Genomic DNA, 24,732 nt, shown 5'->3' with positions numbered 1-24,732 from the left:
CTAAAAGCCCATTTGGCCCAATTCCTGCCCATTGAGGCCCAACTTACCATCGTGCACAAAATTGAGTTCTTACCCGTTCCATCGATCCAAACACCGATCTTATCGTATTTATCACATCTATACCCACACGCAACATTACAAGTTCCCGAAATACCGGTATTTTAGCATTTCGGCTTCTCAGCAGATATTAATCTAAGCTACTACGAGGGTTAGTACACACCTGTTATGGGTTGAAGTTGAAATGTTTCCATAATCAATCACCTACGATAACCACCACCTGTCACTCAAACTTAACTAATCCAATATAAATATATGTAAATCCTAAGCACATCAGTCATACGGGACATAAGGGCGTATTCGTCATTTTACCATATAAGGGTATTACGGTCACTTTACCCTACAGGGGCTTTACGGTCTTTTTACCTATTAGGGGTATTTTAGTCATTTCATCCTACAAGGGTGTTTTGGTAAATCTACAAACCAAGGGTATTTCAGTAATTTTGTAAATCAATGGTATTTTTATAATTTTTAGAAAGTCAAGGGTATTTCTATAATTTTGTAAATTAAGGGTATTTTGGTAATTTTACAAATTGAGGGTATTTCGGTAATTTCACAAACCATTGGTATTTCGGTAATTTTACAAACTAGGGGTATTTTGGTAATTTTACAAACTAGGGGTATTTTGGTAATTCTATCCTACAGGGGTATTTTAGTAATTTCACAATCGAGGGTAAAAAGGTAATTTTGTAAATTGAGGGTAAAATGGTAATTTTGTAAATCGAGGATAAAACATTAATTTTTTAAATCGATGGTGAAACGGTAATTCTATAAATCGAAGGTAAAATGGTAATTCTACAAATCGAGGGCATGTCAGTAATTTGGTAAACTAAAGTATTCTAAACAGGGATAACAATACGAATGGGCCTAAAGCCTATTCTCGGCTCAAATGGGCCCACACGCTCGTGTGACTCTTTTAGCCTAAATCTAGCCACAAATATGAGATTCACCTAGCCTAGTCCAATATTTACTACACAATCAAACAACTTATCCAATTGGGCCCGTAGGCCCATTAGGCCCACATGACCCCTTTCGGCCCATCGCAGCCCGAAGTAGCCATCCTACAGCTAGAGTAGCGAGAAAATACACACCTGATAGGAGACTGGAGTTAATCCACACTCTAAGCACTCTTAGCCGACGCCCAACCCAAACGAGCACGCCATACAGCGAAAGGGATCAGCCAAGAAAGGTACGCTTACTCTCCTCATGGTTCCCTCTATTTAAAGCCAGCTTCGCAACCACTCTTATGTTAGCTTCCCGATGTGGGATCCCTCCAACATCAGAGATTAAATTCAACACCAACTCTTGCCGCCCCCTGTTAGCAAAATAAATGCTCCTTGCTTGCCATGGGATTCGAACCCATTCCCCCTCTTAAATGCTCCACACGCTACTTGCCACTAAGCCACAAGGCTTTTTGTGTCATATTTTATCCCCAATTAATTATAAGGTCTAAAGGCCAAAGTCCAGGTTCCCTTAAAAAAACCAAAATAAATTGCAAGAGCCAAGGCTTGCACCCAGGCTCCCATATAACCTTAATGACGCCACAACCACTAGACTACATGCTTCCTTGTGTCATCTATTTAACACAATAATTTAAAAGCCCTCATCCAAGCATCCAGGTTTTTTTTCTCTTAATACCAAAATTTTTGCTAAAGCCCAAGTTTGAACCCAAGATTTCTTTAACACTTCTCAGGGCCATTAACCACCAAAGCAGACATTTAATTGTGTCATTTCATTGCACAATTAAATACGTATATACAACCTCCTTACGGACCTGCACTTAAGGCCCAATACTTCTAGGCCCAAATTCGGGGTGTTACACGTGCCTTGTGGGAAATTAAAAGCCTAAACCAAACCTAAATGTGCTTCATAGTTGCCAAGTAAAATAAAAAGAAATGATCAAATAGACAAAACTCCTAAAAGGTCTACCTAAACCCTTAACCTTTCTTAGTGAAAAATTCTTCCTCTTTCCTGCATCAAGGTATACTTCGATAAATTGGTTGCTTTTAACGTTTTCACTTACTTTCGTTGTTGTCTTGTACCAGCCTCTTGAATCTCTGAGCATCCTCGAAGAACCACGCCCCTACCATTTTCTCTGGTCTCTACAACATGATTACTTCTTACCTTCTTTGGCACCTATTTCTATTTTTTGTTATAAGACACTCTATTTCTGAAGGGATTTCTTCCACCCAGGAAATCAGAGAGTCGAATTGCCTTCCCCACACTGCTAAACCATGCACCGCTTTGTTTTCCTATCGAGGAAGATGCCTAAAAGTTAAGGTTTTGAATCTGGGTAATCTATCTTTAATTTCATTAATTATGTTACTTATGTACAATCTATCATTTTCTTCCCATTCTCAGCTTTTTATCACTATTAATTCATCTCCCTCCACGCTAATGCCTGTCATTTTTAAATTTTTTTTGTTTTAATTGGTATTTTTATAATAAAAATGTGATCCAAACTATATGCTAATATTTTAAATTGGTATTTTTAACATTTTTTATTTGGTTTTCTAAATTCTTTTTTTTAACTAAAAGACCCAGCCTGCATTTTATTTTAAAAAACCATCAAAGCTTTAACAAGAAGGCCTACCTACATAAAAAGCCCAAAAAACCTAATTTAATTCAAAACCTAATCCAAACAAGTCCATATCAAAAAAAAAAAAAAAACAAAAAGATAACAAACCCAAAAAATTCAATCTCATAGCCTGTTCCATTTCTGTGTTTCCTTTGTCTTCTTTACCTATTTCTTCCTTTCAATGCTCTGGAGGAAATCCACACATTTCGACCCTTACCAAATGACTCATACCTCTTCAATGGCGGACTTAACTCGCATTATTTGTTGGCGAATTTCTACCATCCGTGGATCTGAGGTACCCATCCTTTCTATTATCACATTTCTTATTCTAAGAATTTACAACTTAACTTTCCTTTGCTTGATATGTTTTCCCTTTTTCTTTTAACAACCTTCTCATGTCTTGATTTTACGTCCTGACAACTCTACTACCTTCGGTGACACCATTTCTATCATTTGCATCTGCCTTAACGACCACACTAGGTCCAACCATATTCAGATGAGTACTTTCTCTTTCTTTTAACCCTTCTATTGCTGGGGAATGGGCCACTATGCTTGCTTTTCTCCCTGAATGTTGAAATCTACAAGAGATAAAGTTCCTTCTCCTTCTTTTTACTTCAAAAATATAGGCCCTTATCTCGGATCTGTCTTCATCCTGACTTTGTATTTTCCTAATAACAGATAACGTATCACCTTCAATTTCAACTCGTATGAAACCAGATTCTGCCCCAAATCTCACTACTTAGACACATGTGAGTGCCTCGACTGCAAAGGCTGTCGGAATGTGATCGTTTTTATAGATTAATTTTAGAACGTCAACGTCAATATTTCTAATCATAATTCCAGTGGGTGATCTTTTGTTCTGTCTGTCAAAAGTAGTGTCGAAGTTAATTTTAACATTTGAACCTTCTGAGGGTTTCCAATTTTCCTTTCGTATTGGGTTCACAAGTAATTTCTTTTTTACTCCCTCAATTTCCTTTATATAGCTTTGGGTAAACTGAATTAGACATGTTTCTGACTTAACCAAATTCTAGTGTACCAATTTATTCCTAGCCATCCATAACCCCCAAATAGTCCCTACAATAATCTTTATCTGTTGACTTTATTATTTTTCAAACAGTATTTTCACCCAATCCTTATATTGCAATTGGTTTTGTTCCAGGGTCCATCTAAAGCCTAGCCTTGACCAAACTGCAGTAGCAAAAGGACAGTTCTTGAATACATGATCTGTTGTTTTAGGATAGTTGGTGCATCTAGGGCAATTACTACCATTGCCCAATCTTCTTTGAAATAGATTAGAGAAATTAGGTAGATAATTATTTAGGGTTTTCATACTAGAATTTTTGTTTTTGAGGGAAAATCAATGCACCATAGTTTTTTGTACAATGGCTTGTAATAATTGTGGTTAGCTTGCATATTTGTTTGGCTTTTGGTCTGTATTAAGTTTTTATACCCACTCTGCGCTATATACTCCCCTGATGCTTCACCGTGCCAAACTATTCTATCCATTTCTTACTCCAAAGGAAGCGGGATGCACAGGATTCTTTCAGAGTCTGTAAGGTGGAAAGGTACTCTTTATGGGTTCTTCTTTCCATTTGTTTTTATTATGTTCAATAAGGTTTGATACATGTCCCAAACATGTTTGAATTCTCCAATTTGTAGTCATCAGTGCGTGGGATCCAAGCCTCATCCCAAATTTGAACTTATTTTCCTGATCGAATTCGCTAGCAAAAACCTTTTTCAAAGAATCCTTTTGTCAACCATATACTCCTCCAGGTATATGATGGTAATGTCTCCAACCTAGCTTGCATGAAATTAGAATTTGGGTAATACTTGACTTTTAATAATTTTGCTAATAATGAATCCAGATAACAAATCAAACGTCACCCTTGTTTTGTTAACATCACAACATTAAATTTTGATAAACATTAAAATCCCATTCCCCTGTCCTCTTTTAGTTCACTAAGCCTTCTCCAGTCACACTAATGGATCTCTCATTTGTTGTGATTTTTTTGCCACCAAAACTATAACAACCTATTTTTTAGTGAAATCGGAACAGTGGTATCGAGACCACAAATTCGACCCAAAAATATAATTTACTTTTATTTTATTATATAGTTCGTAATATGATAGGCATGTCGTGTGAAAATTTTGATTATGAAAATTTTGTCGATTAAGTGTTTAATTACGAGAAGGACTAAATTCCATAAAATGCAACAGTTGAATTCTAGTAGCTATAAGGATCAAATAGCTATGGAATTCAAATCTAGAGGTGCTTATATGGTAATTTGATCATTAAAGAAAAGTATGTAGATTCTTGGTGACTTATCCATGGAAAAATTAGAAAAGGTCAAGAACTAAATTGAAATTTGAAATAATTAAATTAATTAAAAGATGATAAAAGAAAATATCATCTTATTATTTTAATCTTTAACCTAAAATTTTATGGAAACCCTAGGAGATAGGGGAAACTTTGAAGGCTTAATTGGCTAAATTCTCTTGTCCCGTTTTTAGTAATTTTGGTTTTTTTGAAACCGAAATAACTTAATCTCTCTATTTAAGGGATTAATTTGAAAAGTTATCAAGGTATGAAAATGGGTCATGGATGTATTATGCTGGAAATTAGGAATTCAAGGTAGAAAATAAACGATTATTGATAGATAAACAACTTATACAAAGTGATTTTTGATGAAAACATGATTTAGGGACTAAAATAAAAAGTTGTAAAATTTGATGAAAATTTTTGAAATTTTAGGAATACATGTACTGGAAAAGTTTTAATGGGGCTTTGGTTAGGCTTGGAATAGAGAGTAATTTGCATAAGTTTCACTTTCCGGGCCTAGGGACAGAATTTATGGAAAAGTTAGGGGCAAAATGGTAATTTTGCTTAGGACGTAAATTGAATCCATTGAAATATAAAATGTGTGAAATTAATGTTTAAATTAATTTATATAGATCCAGACAATACTAATTCGAGGTTAGATTGAGGAAAAGAAAAGATTTTAGATTAGTAAATTTTTACGCGAACAAGTGTCGAGGTAAGTTCGTGTAATTTAATCCGGCATATAAATATGTTTAATTGAATGTTGTGTTGTGTGGAATGTGATTTATATTGATTTACATGACTTGAATTCTATCATGAGAAATTTGATACATGCTTGAAAATGGTGAAAAAGGGTTGAGTCCCGATTGAATGTTGAATTTCCATGATTATATGAGCTTTACCAAAACTAATAAAGTCCTGCATTTGCTGCAGACGAGATTTAGCTCGAACGAGTAATTCTAGTGACCTTGTTATAGAAAGGATTTAGCCCAGACAGGCAATCTTGATATAATATCTCTCGAGTATACGCTATTATTAGGGTTTAGCCTGGACTGATAATCCTAATCGAGCTCCTTTGAGCTTACGTTATATAAGGGATCTAGGCTGGACTGGCAATCCTATTATACGATGCGTGGCTTGAGAGAATGTTTCTTGGTTAAGTGCCCTAATGGGTACCCATGAATAAGAAATTGATGGATTACCGAATCGTACACTTCGAGGGTACTACTTAAGCATCCATTGAAATTCAATAATTCAACGGACATAAAACTCTTGATATGGCATGAAAATCTTGATATGATATGATAATGACTTGAAAGAATTTTTCTTGATGAGCTCATTTATGTTACTTGATTGATATGAAGATTTTGGTGACTAACATGTTTGATTGAATGAATGTGATTAGGCAATTTAGCCAAATGGATGGAATATAACATTGTATGCCTAGATTTAATAAGCAAGATTGGTAAGTTTTGTTTCCGTTATACGAACTTACTAAGCATGTAATGCTTACTCTGTTTATTTTTTCCTGTTTTATAGTGTTCGGAAGCTCGTGAAGGTTGGAAGATCACTGGAGCATCGTCACACTATCAACTAGCAATTTTAGGTATATATAGTGAAATCATTTTGGTATAATGGCATGTATTGGACAACTTAGCCAATAGTGGCTTGAAAATGATGTTTTGTAATCTAACTATTGGAATGGCTAGTAATGGTTCATGGTAAAAAGGTACACGAGTCTAGTTTCAAGGAAAATTAACGGAACTTAATTTGGAGTTATGTAGCTCCAGATATAAATAATTTAGTGACTGTTTCTTAGGAAGACAGCTTGTTGTGAATTTGAGAATATGTTGTAAACATTGATAAAACATGTTAATGAATTACTTATTGTTTTCATATGAACTTACTAAGCGTAAAGCTTATCTCCTTTTGTTTTCCATGCTCTCTAGGGTTACCAGGTTAGCTCAGGTTGGAGGCCGTCAGAGATATTATCACACTGTCGAGTTAACGTTATCGGCGTAAGTAAATCCTAGTGTTTTGAGTCTATGGCATGTATAGGGTTTTAATGTTGAGTATGTGATATTATGATATAGCCAAAGGCATTGGCTTGTTCTTAAGGTAGTATATAGTCATATGAATGGGCCTATGTCGGCTAATGATGTTATGGACATATATGATTATTCTTATGCATGTATGTTATTATCTCTTGTGATGTGGCTTATAACATGTATGCCTAGAGATTGAATTGAGATTTACTGATGAGTTAGTAACTGATGCAAGATTAAGTGATTGGTAAATAGTTAATAATGCCTCATAAATAGAGTAACTGATGCAAGATTAATTGATTGGTAAATAGTTAATAATGCCTCATAAATGATTTGTGGATATGATTATGCATGTCTAGTGATGGACATGAGGTTTGTGACGTAATGATACTTATGACAAGTATGTGGTAATAATGTGAGTAAAATTTATGATATTTATTGCATAAGAAATTGACATGAGCATAACATGTTTGTAGATGTTTAAGAGTTCATTTATGCCATGTATATTATTGGATAAGTATGCGTGCATATGTTGTAAGGGTGACAAATGGCTTGAAAAATAGCCTTTTAATTATCTACATGGGTAGACACATAAGCATATGTTTAGACCATGTGTGATACACGGTCTGTCCCCATGGGCGTGTGCCATGGCCGTGTTTTAAAGTCAGTGTTGCATACGGGCTAAGGACACGGGTGTGTCCCAAGCCACATGAGCATGTGTGACTACACGGTCTATATCTACACGGGCGTCTGGAGCTTTAAAGCATGAAATTTTTCAAGTTTTTCTTAAGTTCTCGGTTTAGCCCCGAATCGCCTCTAATGCATGTTTTGGGCCTCGTGAGCCCGTTTAAGGGACAAAATGTATATGAAATGAAAAGTTTTAAATTGATCAAAATTTTACGGCTCAGTTTTTGTGTGATTAGTTGAGTTTAAGTCAGGTAACACCTCGAACCCTATCCCGGCGTCTAATACGGGCGAGGGGTGTTACACAGACACTATAAATTTCTTGTGATGTCGTTTGGTTTAACTGATGCACCTGAAGTATTTATAGATTTGATGAATAGAATTTTTAGACCATATTTAGACAGATTTGTTATGGCACTTATTGATGATATTCTGATATATTCTCGAGATGAATCCGAGCATGCTGAGCATTTGAGTGTTGTGTCGCAAATTTTACGAGATAAACAATTGTTTGGTAAATTTAGCAAATGCGAGTTCTGGCTTCGAGAAGTCAGTTTTTTGGGACATATAATATCGCCTAAAGGAGTTTTTTGGGACATATAATATCGCCTAAAGGCATCAGAGTTGACCTGAGTAAAATTTCTGCAGTTGTTGACTAGAAACCACTGAGAAACGTATTTGAAGTCAGAAGTTTTTTGGGATTAGTTGGTTATTACAGAAGATTCATCAAAAGGTTCTCAATAGTAGCTACATCGATGATGCGGCTATTATAGAAAGATCTAAAGTTTGAATGGTCTGATAAATGTCAGCAAAGTTTCAATCAGTTGAAAGCACTATTGATCGAAACACCACTTCTAGTTCAGTCTGAATAGGGTAAAGGATTTTTTTATTTTTAACGACGCATCTTTAAATGGATTAGGCTATGTTTTGATGCATGAAGGCAAAGTAATAGCTTATGTTTCTAGACAGTTAAAGCCGCATGAAATGAACTATCTGATACATGACTTAGAGTTGGCAGCTATTGTGTTTGTATTGAAAATTTTGCGACACCATCTGTTCAGCGAAAAATGTCACCTATTTATTAATCACAAGAGTTTTAAGTATCTAATGTCGTAGAAAGATCTGAATCTAAGATAGTGTAGATGGCTTGAACTGTTAAAAGATTATGAATTGATCATTGATTATCATCTGGGAAAAGCAAACGTAGTTGCTGATGCTTTGAGTAGAAAGTCCTTGTTGCTCTGTGAGCGATGAATACACGACTGAATTTATCTAGTGATGGCTTGATCTTAGTCGAGTTAAAAGCTAAATTGATATTTTTACAATAGATTTGCGAAGCTTAGAAATGTGATAGTGGGTTGCTAGCTAAACGGGTACAGTATGATCAACTTCTGATTCAGAATTTTAGATAGGACCTGATGATTGTTTACTGTTTAGAGGTAGAGTTGGTGTACCGAAGAATCCAGAGCTTATTCAGAGAATCTTACATAAAACTCATAGTGGTAGCTTGTCTGTTCACCTGGAAAGTAGTAAGATGTATGGTAACTTGAAACAGAAGTACTGGTGGCCAGGAATAAAATGTGAGATATGTGACTTTGTATCTAAATGCTTAGTATGTCGGCAAGTTAAAGCTACACATCAGATACCTTCTGGATTATTACAGCCAGTGATGTTACCAGAGTGAAAATGGGATCGAGTTACTATGGACTTTGTAACGAGTTTACCCCTATCTCTGAGAAAGAAAGATGTCATTTGGGTTATCGTTGACCGTTTGACGAAGTCTGAACATTTTTTTCTGGTACATACAGATTTCTCCCTTGATAAACTGGTTGAGTTATATATCTCTGAGATTGTCAGATTACATGGAGTACCAGTCTCCATTATTTCGGATAAATATCCATGGTTTACATCACAATTTTGGAAAAAGTTATATGAAGCTCTTGGTACACGGTTGCATTTTAGAACTGCATTTCACCCTCAGACCGATGGTTAGTCTGAACATGTGATTCAGATTCTCAAAGATATGCTTTGCTGCTGTGTATTAGAGTTCGAAGGCAACTGGGAGAAATATTTATCGTTAGTCAAAATTGCGTATAATAACAGGTTTTAGTCAAGTATAAAAATGGCACTGTATGAGGCTTTGTATGGTCATACCGAACTCCATTATACTAGATCAATCTTAGTGAGAAAAAGATACATGGGGTTGATTTGATTCGTGAGATTGAAAAAAAAAGTGAGCAATCTGAGATAGCTTTAAAGCAGCTTCAGATCATCAAAAATCGTATGCGGATCTTAAATGTAAATATATAGAATTTCAATTCGAGGATAAAGTATTACTGAAAGTATTACCCTAGAAGAAAGTTCTTTGATTCGATCGCAAAGGAAAGCTGAATCCGCTATTTATCGGGCCGTACAAGATTACTGAAAGAATCAAACCTGTTGCATACAGATTAGCTTTACTGTCAGAACTTGAAAGGATTCATAATGTCTTTCACGTGTCTATGTTATGACGATACTAATTTAACCCTTTACATGTTATTTTCCCGATGGATGTCGAGATTCAATCTGACATGTCATACAGTGAGGAACCGATTAGAATTCTAACACGAGAGGTGAAAGAATTTAGAAACAAGAACATAGCTCTGGAAAAAGTTCTTAGCAATGACATGGATTAGAGGAACCACCTGGGAACTTGAGGAAGCTACGAGAAAGCAATATTCGAACCTCTTTTATGGTAAAATTTTTGGGGATGAAAATTCCTTCAGGGGGATAGTTGTAACAGCCCATTTTTAGTGAAATCGAAACAGTGGTTTTGGGATAACAAATATTAATTCAAAAAATTTATTTTATTACTATTTTATTTGCTACTGCATGATAGTATTACTGTATAAAAAATTCGTTAAGAAATTTTACCGTTTACATCCTTAATTTGATAAAAAGGACTAAATTGCGTAAAGTGCAAAAGTTGAAGTCTAAGAGCTAAAGGTATTAAATAGCTACAGGAATTTAAAGTGGAGGTCCTTATATGGTAATTAAACCATTAATGAGATAGTGGAATATGATAGCTTAGCAATTTTGAAATTTAGATTAATTTTAAAGGTTAAATAAGTAAATAGGTAATTAAATGATATAATAATAATAAATAAAGCTTTCATCTTCCATTTCTATCTTCAACCTATTTTTAAGGAGAAAAAGAAGTAATTTTGAGCTAGGGTTCAGCCACTTTGAATGCTAAATTAGGTATGCATTTTTATCCTATTTTTGATGATTTCTATGTTTCCAAAATTGTTATAGCTTAATCTAGCTAGCCCCGGGACTAATTTTTGATACTATTAAACTATGAGGATTTTACCATTGATGCATGTATATGCGTTTTGAAGTTTGATGCTAGAAAAGGAAGGTTGTTGTTAGATAAATAACTTTTATTAAGTGATTTTTGATGAAATTGTCAAATAGGGCTTAAATTGAAAAATAGAAATTATACATGGTAAATTTGTGAAATAAATGAAATATAAGGTTTTCTAGGGACCTATATAAAATTTGGCTACAATGGGTTAAGGATGAATTGCATGAATTTTCATTTTATGAGCTAGGACTAAATTGCAAAGAATTTAAAAGAATAGGGGCAGAATGTAAAATTTTCCAAAAGTATGTTTTGGACTAAATTGAATGAAATATATATAAAATTGAGTTAATTTTATCTATATAGATCCAGTCAAACCTCATACGGAGTTAGATCGAGGTAAAGAGAAAATCTTGGATTAATCGCCTTCGTATCTACGTATACTCGTCAAGGTAAGTTTGTGTAATTAAATAGTGTATTTACATGTTTTAATTGAATTATATGTATGTGATTTGTAAAATTGCCATGTATAAATAATATTGCATATCCGACGATGTACGAAAATTACCGAGTCCCATTTGAACCTTAAGAATCCTTAGGATACAAATGACATGTCATTAGGGATTACTAATTGCAACTCGTGAAAGCTTACCAATTCTAAGCTCGTATGAGCTTACCGATAGCAGCTCATGAGAGCTTACTGATTCTCATCTCGTATGTGCTTACCAATTTACAGCTCGTGAGAGCATACCAATTCATAGCTTGTATGTGCATATATGTACAGGAATTGACAGATTATAGTTTAACACACTAAGTGTGGGCTATCCTAAGTATCCAACGATATTCTAAATAATTCAATGGGCAATGTTCTGTTGCGACATAATATGAGTTCGATATGAACTATAACAAATATATAAATGAAATACATGGAAATGATATTACATGATATATAGAAACATGAAATTGATGATACTTTTATATAAAATTTGCTTAGTGGTTATGTTCATCCATATTTATTAACTACTATATGCGTTACATGACTAACATGTTGGTGAATGTGCACTTAGGCATTTGGTGTAACAGCCCGCTTTTGGGTCAAATTAGAATAGTAGTTTCAGGACCACAAATTCGAAGTAGAAATGTTAATTTTATTATTTCTTTAAAGTCTACAGTATGATTGAATGATTGTGTGAAAATTTCGTTAAGAAATTTTATCGATAGAGTGTCCAATTTGACCAATAGGACTAAATTGTAATAGGTGCAAAATATGTGTTCTAGAAGCTATAGGTGTCTAATTGCTATGAAATTTTGAATTGGAGGTCCTTAAATGGTAACTAGACCTTTATACTTTAAGTTGGACAAAAATGGGCATGGTTAGGTGAAATTTCAAAATTTGGCATTAAAGGCATTTTGGTTATTTGGTTAATAAAGACAAATTAACTAATAAAAAGATGTCATCTTCTCCAATTTAGTCCCCCTAGCCGAATTTCTCAAGCAACCATAGCTAAGGATTTTGGCCAAGCATCCAAGCTCGATTGTAAGTCCGTCTTTGTCCCGTTTTAAATTATTTTTACGTTTTTGTAAATGTTGTAACTTGATTTAGCTATTCTAAGGACTAATTTGAAAGAAAATCAAAGTCTAAAATTTTACCCATGTTGAATATTTTTGTATTTTGATGTTTAATGGTAGAAAATGTATGTTTGGTTTTATATAAACAACATTTACCAAGTGATTTTTGATGAAAATATCAAATAGAGACATATTTGTAAAAGTTATAAAATGTGTGTAAAAATGTGAGTAAATGAAAAATGTGGACTGTTATGAGCAAGGAATAGGTTTAGCTAGGCTTAGGTGTGATGAAATTGAATGAAAATCATTTTACGAGCCTAGGGACTAAAATGTAAAAAGTTGAAAAGTTAGTGGCTAAAATGTAATTTTTGCCATAAGGTGCTTTTGGGATTAAATTGAATAAGGTGATGATTGAATGAGTTAAATTTGATATTATAGATTAAGAAAAAAGAGGTTCTGACTTAGACCGGGAAAAGAACAAGGTTGTGGACTAAATCGAACTATTAGCCATTTTGTACCGAGGTAAGTTCGTATGTTAAAAATAAACTTTAGAATAATTGTACTTAAATGCTTTAATATTGCATAAATTGTATGTTTGATTATGTGAATGAGTATAATTCTACGAACAAGTTCGACGACGATTCGGCAAGTGAGAAGTCTCGTTGAACCTTAAGAATAGATTAGGATACAAGTGACATGTCACTAGGGTTACCATGTGTTATGTGATTATGTGATCTGGGTGCTGGTCTCATACGTCCTATCCATGGTTGAGTATACCGGCATATGTTGCAGTTACTTAACAACTTGTATGAGCCGCACCGAGTAGCTACGTCTTGATTGACAGCTTGTGTAATTAGGCCCGTTGATTAGCTAAAGAGTGAGCAATTACACAATATGATATTGAGGTAGCATTGGCTACATATGTGGCACTTAGTGTGCAAGAATTCCCGAGTATCCGACATTATTATTCCGAGTGGTTCACGAGTACGTCAAAAAATGAGAATATGTGTAAGTTCATTTCGAATTGGTTTAGGTATGTACGTAAAGCTAATGTTTATTAAATGCTTGAAACGATTATTATGAGGTAAGTTTTGTGGTAGAAAGAGTTATGATCATGAGACTATGGTAAATTTACATTTAATTATGTTATAACATTTAAATGTTATATGCATGGTAAGGTTGTGTATTTCTGCATACGAGCTTACTAAGCTATATAGCTTACTCCGTTTATTTTCCATGTTTTATAGTGTCGTCAAGCTAACTCGAATCAGATATAGTCAGAGATTCGAATCACACTATCAAACTCTCTTTTTGGGTATTGATGATCTTAGTATTTTGAAAGTATGGCATGTATAGGGATTTGGTCATTTTGTTATATGTGTCATTTGATTTGGCCAAATGTATTGGCTTATTTGTTTAAGGTGATTTAGTATTTAGTCATGTAATTGGCTTATTTTGGCTAAAATGGTTGTAAGCCTATTTATATAAGTATATGTGCTAATGCCTTTTGTTTTTGTGTTTTGCATTGGGTTGCTATATTTTATTATGGATTAAATGGTTTGCTGTGAAATGGATGAGATTAGTCCTTTGGTGTGCTAGGAAATCTAAGTAGAATTAGGCATGATGGAAGTATTCATGTTGACACTTGTGAATGTGAGTTTGGTATGAATTGATTTGGTTGAACATGCTATAGTAAATATGTTAAGTGTTTGTAATGAATGGCATGATTTAGTTTTGATTATGGATGTTTTGATTGGTTAAACATGCCATGGTTTATGCCATTGATCTTGTGTGTGTAGTTGTAAATGAGGGTGACAAATGGCTTGGTAAATAGTCTTTATTTTGTCCATATGGGAAGACACACGGGCATGTGCCTAGGCCGTGCGACATAGTTTGCCCCATGGGCATGCGTTTTGGTCATGTGTCCCTTGCACTTAAATTTTGAGAAACAAAATGCTCAGAATTGTGCACACGGGTAGAAACATGGGTGGATGTCATAGCCGTTTAGATGACACGGCCTCAGGTACAGGAGTTTGTCTTGGGCGTGTAAAGTTTGTACTTATTTTGTGAAAAATTAATTATCCACACAACCTAGCACACGGGCGTGTGACTTGGCCGTGTGATATATATTTGTTCATACATTGCAAAACAGAGAGTTACACGGGGTAGGGACACGGGCGTGTGTAGCCACACAACCTGCCGACGTGGGTGTGTCTCATGTCCACACGAGCGTGTGAGCCCTGTTTAGTAGAAAGGTTTTTTAAGTTTTTCGAGTTGTCGGTTTAGTCCTAAACCACTTCCAAAGCATGTTTTGGGCCTCGTAGGCTTGTACTAGGAACTTTATGATTGAATGTGAATGGTTTTAATTTGATGCAAATTTATGATTCTATTTGTATGATTGTTCGTGTGGTAAGTCCAGTAATACCTCGAACCCTGTTCGGGCATTGAATACGGGTGAGAGGTGTAGTGTCAGAGTTATGGTTTAGTCGATTCTCAGACTAATGTAGCGTGTGTAAGAGTCTAGCTATACATGCCATATATAAATTTTGATAGTGTAACGACTCCTGACAATTTAAACTGTGTTTTCATATAGTAAATGGATCCTGACTGAGAAGTGGCTGATGACATTGAGAGTAATGCGTCGGATCCCGCTCAAGGGACCATGCCATCTGAAAGTAGACCATTGACGATTAGTCAAGGAGGAGAGGCTAAAAAACCTTCTTCCAAAGGATGAATGAGTGGTTTGCCAAGTTTGTTCGGACAAATCCGGTTGCCCAACATCCTCTATCCCCACCTAACCCCGAATCGGTTCTTGTAGCTCCCCAAGGTATGGAATTGGTAAGATTGAATAAGCCTCTAGTTGATAAGATTCTGAAACAAGGGGCTGAAGAATTTAGGGCAAATGTGGATGATGATCTTGAAAGAGAAGAATCTGGCTTGAGAACTCTATCCGGGTATTTGATGAGGTTTTTTGCACCCCAAATTAGTGCTTGAAATATGCTATATCACTTCTGAGAGATACGATATATCAGTGGTGGAACACTCTAATATTAGTGGTACCAAGGGAAAGAGTTACTGAGGAATTCTTCTAAGAGGAATTTAGAAAGAAGTACATCAGTCAACGGTTTATTGATAAAAAATGCATAGAGTTCTTGGAGTTGAAACAAGGCTGAATGGCTATGACTGAATACGAGTGGGAGTTTGTTAGACTCAGTAAGTATGCTTAGGAATGTGTTTCAATAGAGGCTATTATGTGGAAGAGATTCGAAGATGGGCTGAATGAGGACATCAAGCTGTTAGTTGGAATTTTAGAGTTGAAAGAATTTGTTGTGCTAGTAGAACAAGCTTGCAAAGTCGAAAAGTTGAGTAAAGAAAAGAGAAAAACTGAGTTTGAGGCTAGAGATTCGAGAAAGAGGTCAATGAATAAGTCGTTTCAATCTTCGTCAAAGAAATTGAGAGATTTGTATGCTCACTCCAATGCTTCAGCCAGGTATCCCAATAGAGATTGTGGGAAGCAATATTCAAGTTCTAAGGCCCAAACTACATCCATAGCGAGCGTAGGTAATGCTAGGTCTAGTAAGCCTGAATGTCAGTATTGCGGTAGATGACAATTTGGTGAATGTAGGATGAATAAACGGGCTTGTTTTAAATGTGGCTCCCAAGATAACTTTATCCAGGACTGCCTTGAAATGGCTGAGAAAGATAATTTTCAGTATGCAAGATCGAGTAACACTACTGCTAGAGGGAAGCCAGTGAGAAACACGAGAAATAGGACTAGTAGCAGAGGAGTATCCAAAGACTCAGCTATGAGATCGGAAGCTAAAGCACCTGCAAGAGCTTATTCTATTCATGCTCGCGGGGATGCGTTCTCCCCTAATGTGATCACTGGTACATTTTCTCTTTATGATACTAATGTAGCTACTTTAATTGATCTTAGATCGACTCATTCCTATATTTGCATGAATTTGGTATCTAGTAAGAATTTGCCTGTTGAGTCTACTGAGTTTGTGATTAAGGTGTTGAACCCCTTAGGCAAACATGTTTTAATTGATAAAGTTTGCAAGAGTTGTCCTTTAATGATTCGGGATCACTATTTTTCGGCTGACTTAATGCTTTTTCCATTTGATGAGTTTGATGTGATACTTGGAATGGATTGGTTGACTCTACATGATGTCGTAGTGAATTGTAGACAAAAGGTTATTGAATTGAAAAGTCAAAACAATGAAACTTGATAGGTTGAGTTGGGTGAATTGTTTATTTTGATTTCATCGATGTCGGCTCAGTGGTATGTAAGAAAGGGCTGTGAGGCATTTCTTGCTTATATACTGAATACTAAGGTGTTTGAATTGAAGATCAAATCTGTATCGGTAGTTTGTGATTATCCGGATGTGTTTTGAGAAGAGTTGCCTGGGTTACCACCGATCAGAAAGGTGGAGTTTGCTATTGATTTGGTACCGGGGACTACACCGATATCGATAGCTCCATATAGAATGGCTCCAACCAAGTTCAAAGAATTAAAGTCTCAGTTACAAAAGTTGACAGATAAGGGTTTTGCGAGACCGAGTTTTTCTCCCTGGGTGCACCGGTATTATTCGTTAAAAAGAATGATGAATCAATGAGACTTTGTATCGATTATCGCCAACTCAACAAGGTTACGATAAAGAACAAGTATCTGTTACCGAGGATTGATGATTTGTTTGACTAGTTGAAAAGGGCAACAATGTTCTCGAAGATAGATTTTTGATCTGGTTATTATCAGTTGAGAGTTAAAGACTTGGATGTGCCGAAAACCGCATTCAAAACGAGGTATAGGCACTATGGATTTCTTGTTGTGCCTTTTGGATTAAATAATGCTCCTGTTGTTTTTATGGATTTGATGAATTGGATCTTCTGACCGTATTTAGACAAGTTTGTAGTTGTGTTCATTGATGGCATTTTGATTTATTCCCAAGATGAGTCTGAGCATGCCGAACATTTAAGAATTGTATTGCAGACTTTGAGAGATAAGAAATTGTTTGCTAAATTCAGCAAAAGTGAGTTTTGGCTCCGAGAAGTCAGATTTTTGGGGCATATTGTCTCAGCAGAAGGTGTAAGAGTTGATCCAAGTAAGATTTCAGCAATTGTTGATTGGAAACCACCGAGAAATGTATCCTAGGTTAGAAGCTTTTTGGGCCTAGCCGGGTATTATCAATGTTTTGTTAAGGGATTCTCGATGATTGCTACACCTATGACAAAGTTGTTACAGAAAAATGTTAAATTCTAGGGGTTTGAGAAATGCCAAAAGAGTGTTGAATAGTTGAAAGCATTGTTAACTGAGGCACCGGTATTAGCGCAAACTGAATTAGGAAAAGAGTTTGTGATTTTCAGTGACGCGTTGTTGAACAGTCTTGGATGTGTGTTGATGCAAGAGGGAAAAGTGATAGCTTATGCCTCGAGACAGTTGAAACCGCATGAGAAGAATTATCCGACGCACGACTTGGAATTGGCTGTCATTGTGTTTACTTTAAAGATTTGGCGACACCATTTATTCGGTGAGAAGTGACACATCTTTACCGATCATAAGAGTTTGAAATATTTAATGACTTAAAAGGATTTGAATTTACGACAATGGAAATGACTCGAGTTGTTGAAAGACTATGAGTTACTAATTGATTATCAGCCGGGAAAGGTGAATGTAGTCGCCGATGCTTTGAGTAGGAAATATTTGTTTGCTTTGAGAGCAATGAATACACGACTGACTTTATCTGATGATGACTCGATTATAGCTAAGTTGAAAGCTAGGCCAGTATTTCTTTAGCAAATTTGCAAAGCTCAAAAAAGTGACAAAGAACTTCAAGCAAAAAGAGTTCAGTGCGAATCGACTAGTGATTTAGATTTTCAAATTGGGGACGATGATTGTTTGATGTTCCGAGGTAGTATTTGTGCACCGAGAGATACCGAGCTTATTCAGAAAATTCTTTACGAGGCACATAGTAGTTGTCTGTCTATTCACCCAGGAAATATGAAGATGTATAATGATTTGAAGAAATTGTATTGGTGGTTGGGTATGAAATGAGATATTTCTGAATTTGTATTGAGATGTTTAGTTTGTCAACAAGTAAAGGCCGAACACCAAGTACCTTCGGGTTTACTTCAGTCTGTGATGATTCCCGAGTGGAAATGAGACAGAATTATGATGGATTTTGTAACTGAATTACCTCTAACTCCGAAGAGAAAAGATGTTATTTGGGTCATCGTTGATAGATTGATGAAATTGGATCATTTTATTCCGGTACGTACCGACTATTCACTTGATAAGCTAGTTGAATTGTACATTGCTGAAATTGTTAGATTACATGGAGTGCCTATTTCTATTATTTTGGATAGAGATCCGAGATTTACTTCATGATTTTGGAAGAAGTTACAAGAAGCTTTGGGTACAAAGTTGAACTTTAAGATCACATTTCATCTACAGATCGACGATCAATCTTTTTCAGATGATTCAAGTACTCGAAGATATGCTTCGCTGTTGTGTTTTAAAGTTTGAAGGTAATTGGGAGAAATATCTACCGTTAGTCGAATTTGCTTATAACAATAGTTTTCAGTCGAGTATAAAAATGGCACCGTATGAGGCATTGTATGGTCGCAAGTGTCGAACTCCGTTGTATTAGACTGAGCTTAGTGAGAGACAGATTCACGGGGTTGACTTAGCTAGAGAAACAGAAGAAAAAGTGAAAATAATTCATGATTGTTTGAAAGCAGCTTCAGATAGATAGAAATCGTACGCGGATCTAAAACGAAAGGAAATTGAATTTCAAAACGGTGATAAGGTATTTCTAAAAGTGTCTCCATTGAAGAAAATTCTTAGATTTGGTCGCAAAGGCAAGCTGAGCCCGCTCTTTATTGGTCCGTATAAGGTTATTGGAAGGATAGGACCAGTGGCTTATCGGCTAGTTTTACCATCATAATTAGAGAGAATCCACAATGTATTTCATGTGTATATGTTGTGATGATATCAATCAAATCCCTCTCATGTGATTTCACCAACTGAGGTTAAGATTCGACCCGACATGACTTATGGTAAAGAGCCGATCAAGATCCTAGCCTAGGAAGTTAAACAGTTGAGAAATAAAAACATAGCCCTAGTGAAAGTTTTTTGGCAAAGGCATGGGGTCAAAGAAGCTACATGGGGAACCGACGAAGCTATGAGAAAATAGTAGCCAATCCTCTTTTTCGGTAAGATTCTCGGGGGCAAAATCCCTAAAGGGGGGAGAGTTGTAACGACTCATTTTTGGGTCAAATCAGAATAGTGGTTTCGGGACCACAAATCCAAAGTAGAAATTTTTCTTTTATTATTTCTTTAAGGTCTACAGTATGATTGAAAGATTGTGTGAAAATTTCGTTAAGAAATTTTAGCGATAGGGTGTCCAATTTGACCAATAGGATTAAATTGCAATAGGTGCAAAATATGTGTTCTAGTAACTAGAAGTGTCAAATTGCTATGAAATTTTAAATTGAAGGTCCTTAAATGGTAATTAGACCTTTATACTTTAAGTTGGACAAAAATGGGCATGGTTAGGTGAAATTTCAAAGTTTGGCATTAAGGACATTTTGGTCATTTGGTTAATAAAGACAAATTAACTAATAAAAAGATGTCATCTTCTCCTTTAGTCCCCCATAGCTGAATTTCTCAAGCAACCATAGCTAGGGTTTTTGGCCAAGCTTCCAAGCTCGATTGTAAGTCTGTCTTTGTCTTGTTTTTAATGTTTTTTTTAAGTTTTTGTTAATGTTGTAACATGATTTAGCTATTCTCAGGACTAATTTGAAAGAAAATCAAAGTCTAAAATTTTATCCATGTTAAATATTTATGTATTTTGATGCTTAATGGTAGAAAATGTATGTCTGGTGTTAGATAAACAACATTTACCAAGTGATTTTTGATGAAAATGCCAAATAGGAACCTATTTGTAAAAGTTCTAAAATATGTGTAAAAATATGAATAAATGAAAAATGTGGACTGTTATGAGCAAGGAATAGGTTCGACTAGGCTTGGGTGTGATGAAATTGAATGAAAATCATTTTACGACTTTAAGGACTAAAATGAAGTTAGGGGTAAAAATGTAATTTTTGTCATAAGGTGTTTTTGGGATTAAATTGAATAATGTGATGATTGAATGAGTTAAATTTTATATTATAGATCAAGAAAGAAGAGGTTCTGACCTAGATCGGGGAAAGAACAAGTTGTAGACTAAATCGAACTATTAGCCATTTTGTACCGAGGTAAGTTCGAATGTTTAAAATAAGCTATAGAATAATTGTACTTAAATGCTTTAATATTGCATGAATTGTATGTTTGATTATGTGAATGAGTATAATTCTACAAAGGAGTTCGACGACGATTCGGCAAGTGAGAAGTCCTATTGTACCTTAGGAATAGATTAGGATACAAGTGACATGTCACTAGGGTTACCATGTGTTATGTGATTATGTGATCTGGGTGTTGGTCTCGTATGTCCAACTGGTGGCTAAGTATACCAGCATATGTTGCGGTTACTTAACAACTTGTGTGAGCAGCATCGAGTAGCTATGTCTTGACTGACAGCTTGTGTGAGCAAGCCCGTTGATTAGCTCGAGAGCGAGCAATTATGCGATATGAGATTGAGGTAGCATTGACTACATATGTGACACTTAGTGTGCAAGAATTCCCGATTATTCGACGTTATTATTCCGAGTGGTTCACGGGTATGTCAAAAAGTAAGAATAAGTGTAAGTTCATTTCAAATTGGTTCAGGTATGTACATAAAGCTAATGTTTATTAAATGCTTGAAATGATGATTATGAGGTAAGTTTTGTAATAGCCCGATTTAGACCCTATTCAGAACGGTAGTTTCGGGACCACGAATTCGAGTCAGAAAATATTTGAAAATTATTTTCTGTGTTTATTATGTGTGAATTTATATGTGTTAATTTTTCGTGTTTTAATTTTAATGTTTGGATGCCCGATTTAATAAAAGGGCTTAATCGTGTAAAATGAAAAAGTTGGTAGTTAAATGTGAAAGTGCTTAATTGTTGTTGTCTTTATAATATGAAGTATTTATGTTGCAATTAGACCATAATTATAAATGATGGACGGTTAAGGACATGAATATAATGTTTGTATAATTATTTCATTAAGGTTATATTAGTAATTAAAGTAATAACATATGATATAATAAATCATAAAATAAATAAAAGCCATGCATTCATATTCTCAAATGGCCGAATGTTGTAAGAAAGAAAAGAAATAAAGAGTTAAGGGTTCGGTCATATGCATGCTTAATTAAGATCAAGAACCAAAGAAATCAGACTTGGATCGGGGAAAAACCAAAGTTGTCGAATAATCATTCTGTTTCGATTACTGTTGTCCGAGGTAAGTTTATAGGCAAATAGATGCTACAAATTTCAATATATGTATATTAAAAATGCTGAATTGAAATGTTATAATTGTTTTGAGAATGTGCCGAAATGATATATGTTTGAGAGCAATGGTTACAGGTTCAATTTGATTGAGTTAGACATCCGAAAGCCCCGCATGAGCCTTAGGAATAGATAGGATATATATGTCATGATATAAGACTCCGATATGTGATGTGCGAGTAAGACCATGGCATCGATATATGTGTGCAAGTAAGACCACGTTTAATACGTTGGCATCGATATGTGATTCCGATTTATGTGTACGAATAAGACCTTGTCTGGGATAGTGGAATCGATATGTGATTACATGTAAGACCATGTCTGAGACGTTGACACTGTATTATATGTGTGATTATTCGAGTGTCCTATTCAATTCCGAATGGTTCAACGGGCAATGATAAGTATTGATCGAATGTGTAAAACGAGCTAAGTGATCAGGTATGAAATAGCTGATTACTTATTTGAAAATAAGGTAAGTTGGTTATTTGAAATGTGATGCAAATTATACATTATGCTAATGTAAATATATATGTGTATTTGTGAAGTATATTTGGCCACATGATATGTATAAGTATGAGATATTAAAGTTTGATTCATACTCTATGCTTGTGAGTGTGTATATTCGATTTTATAATGGTACTATGGTTTAGAAATTGAATATTACTTTGATAATAAATACATGTATATTCGGCCAAAATAAAATTATATATGGAAATATATGTTATATATGAAATTGTGTATTTGAAATTAAATGTGACTATGAAAGCATAAATTGATTTAGTTAAATTGAGTTGATAATGTCATTGAGATATTTATTTGCTTATGACTTACTAAGCTAAGATAGCTTACTGTGTGTATTTATGTTTGTCTCTGTTTTATAGATTTTGGAGACTAGTTACGAGCTCGGGCAGCGAAGTTTATCACACTATCGACTGTTTCAGTATTTTTATAAAGTTGAACTTAAACATATGGCATGTATAGGCTAGCTTATGTTTATACTTGATTTTGGGTTATGTAAATATGAGTTATGCGAAAATGGCTTATTATTTTGTTAAGTTTGGAGTTTTTGTCTTAATCAAATTATTGTTATGTTTGGTTGTGGTTTTGATGATTCGGTTATGGTTTATACATAGATAAATATATGTGAACTTGATTGATATGCTTTGTTAAGGTTTTGCTATGTGAGTTGGTATTTGGCTATATGGTTTAGCTTGATTAGTAGGTTAATTGATGATTTATTAATTTGACATGGGATAAGCATATTTTGGTAAGTATATTCTTGGTAAATATGTTTGTGATGTTTAGTTAAATGATTCAGCAAAGAGAAGTGTTGATTATAACATATAATCGGTTTAATAATTAGCTCATATTGGTAAGTTTGTTTGACGGCATAGTTTGCATTTGTGGATAGTTATGAATCGGTTTGTGTGATGTTAATGTAGTGATGGATGTGGTTTCGGTTGTGGCAAGTTTATAAAAGTCATATTATGAATATATTATTGCTTGTGTAATTGGTCTTTTTGGTAGGGTCTGTGATAGCAAAATATGACTATGTTCTATGGACGATGAGTCGGTCATTTGAGCAAGTACAATGTATCTAGTTAATAATGTTAATTAACTACGAAATGATATACCTAGTTGAGATTTTGTTGTGATAATAGTATGATATATTGTGGTTAAATTTGATGACCGAATATATATATGGCTAATTGATTGGTTGAGTATATGTATTTTGGTATGAAAAATTAGCATGCGATTTAGATGTTCTTTGATTTTTTATTTGTGTTAAAAAATGCTAATGTTGCTATAGTACAATACGCATAACTTGGTAATAATGACAATTATATTTGACCATTTGTTGATGTTTGATAATGACTCTTATATGGATAATTAATAAGTTGTACAATATGACTTATTTTTTGTTTGATATGTGAATGTCCATAAGCATGCAAAATAAATGTACTTTTGGTTGATATTTGTACTCAAAATGGTTCATTTTGTTTGTTAATATGGTATAATATACAAATGTATATTGATTATATTTTTAAAAGCTAATGTTGCATATGTTAATATTAAATAAACTTTGGTTATATGATATGCTTAGTTATTAAGCATATGTTTAAAAATGAGTTATTAAATACTGAAATTCTTTGAGGTATTAGGTTTCTTTAATGATAATAATACATGAATTTTGTATGTATTTGAAAGTAGATTATATATGACTTTGGGTTTTCATTGATAATTCTGTTATGATTTAGATTATGTATTTAATGATTAAACGGATTTATGCTTTAGTTATGTGAATATAACATATGTGTATATGTAAATGTTCGGAATTTGTGTCTCATCAGGTAATGCCTCGTAACCCCTTTTTGGCGACGGATACGGGTTAGGGGTGTTACAAGTTTTGTGGTAGAATGAGTTATGATCATGAGACTATGGTAAATTTACATTTAATTATGTTATAATATTTAAATTTTATATGCATGGTAAGGTTGCGTATTTCTGCATAGAGCTTACTAAGCTAATAGCTTACACCGTTTATTTTTCATGTTTTATAGTGTCACTAAGCTAACTCGAATCGGAGATCCTCGGAGATTAGAACCACACTATCAAACTCTCATTTTTGGGTATTGATGATCTTAGTATTTTGAAAGTATGGCATGTATAGGGACTTGGTCATTTTGTTATATGTGTCATT

At 34.6% G+C, this 24,732-nt stretch overlaps 1 long non-coding RNA gene across 5 annotated transcripts; it reads left to right on the top strand.

Moving 5' to 3' along the window:
- Positions 1-2,704: 2,704 nt before the first annotated feature.
- Positions 2,705-23,106, top strand: LOC107962176 (uncharacterized). 5 transcript variants are annotated; one of them, XR_005928574.1, is made up of 6 exons: positions 2,705-2,930; positions 3,116-3,384; positions 3,795-4,418; positions 6,495-6,561; positions 6,905-6,973; positions 22,913-23,106. It is a non-coding gene; the product is annotated as an uncharacterized lncRNA (long non-coding RNA). The 5 variants fall into 5 exon arrangements; XR_001701532.2 differs by lacking the exon at positions 22,913-23,106 and having other exon boundaries at positions 2,707-2,930; positions 3,795-4,200; positions 4,295-4,418; positions 6,905-7,159; XR_005928572.1 differs by lacking the exon at positions 22,913-23,106 and having other exon boundaries at positions 2,706-2,930; positions 6,905-7,159.
- The last annotated feature ends 1,626 nt before the right edge of the window (positions 23,107-24,732 follow it).

The sequence above is a fragment of the Gossypium hirsutum genome, chromosome A06, assembly GCF_007990345.1.
Source record: "Gossypium hirsutum isolate 1008001.06 chromosome A06, Gossypium_hirsutum_v2.1, whole genome shotgun sequence".
Lineage (NCBI taxonomy): Eukaryota > Viridiplantae > Streptophyta > Magnoliopsida > Malvales > Malvaceae > Gossypium > Gossypium hirsutum.
Note: the sequence above shows the minus strand (reverse complement) of the source record. Positions and strands in the feature narration are given on the sequence as shown.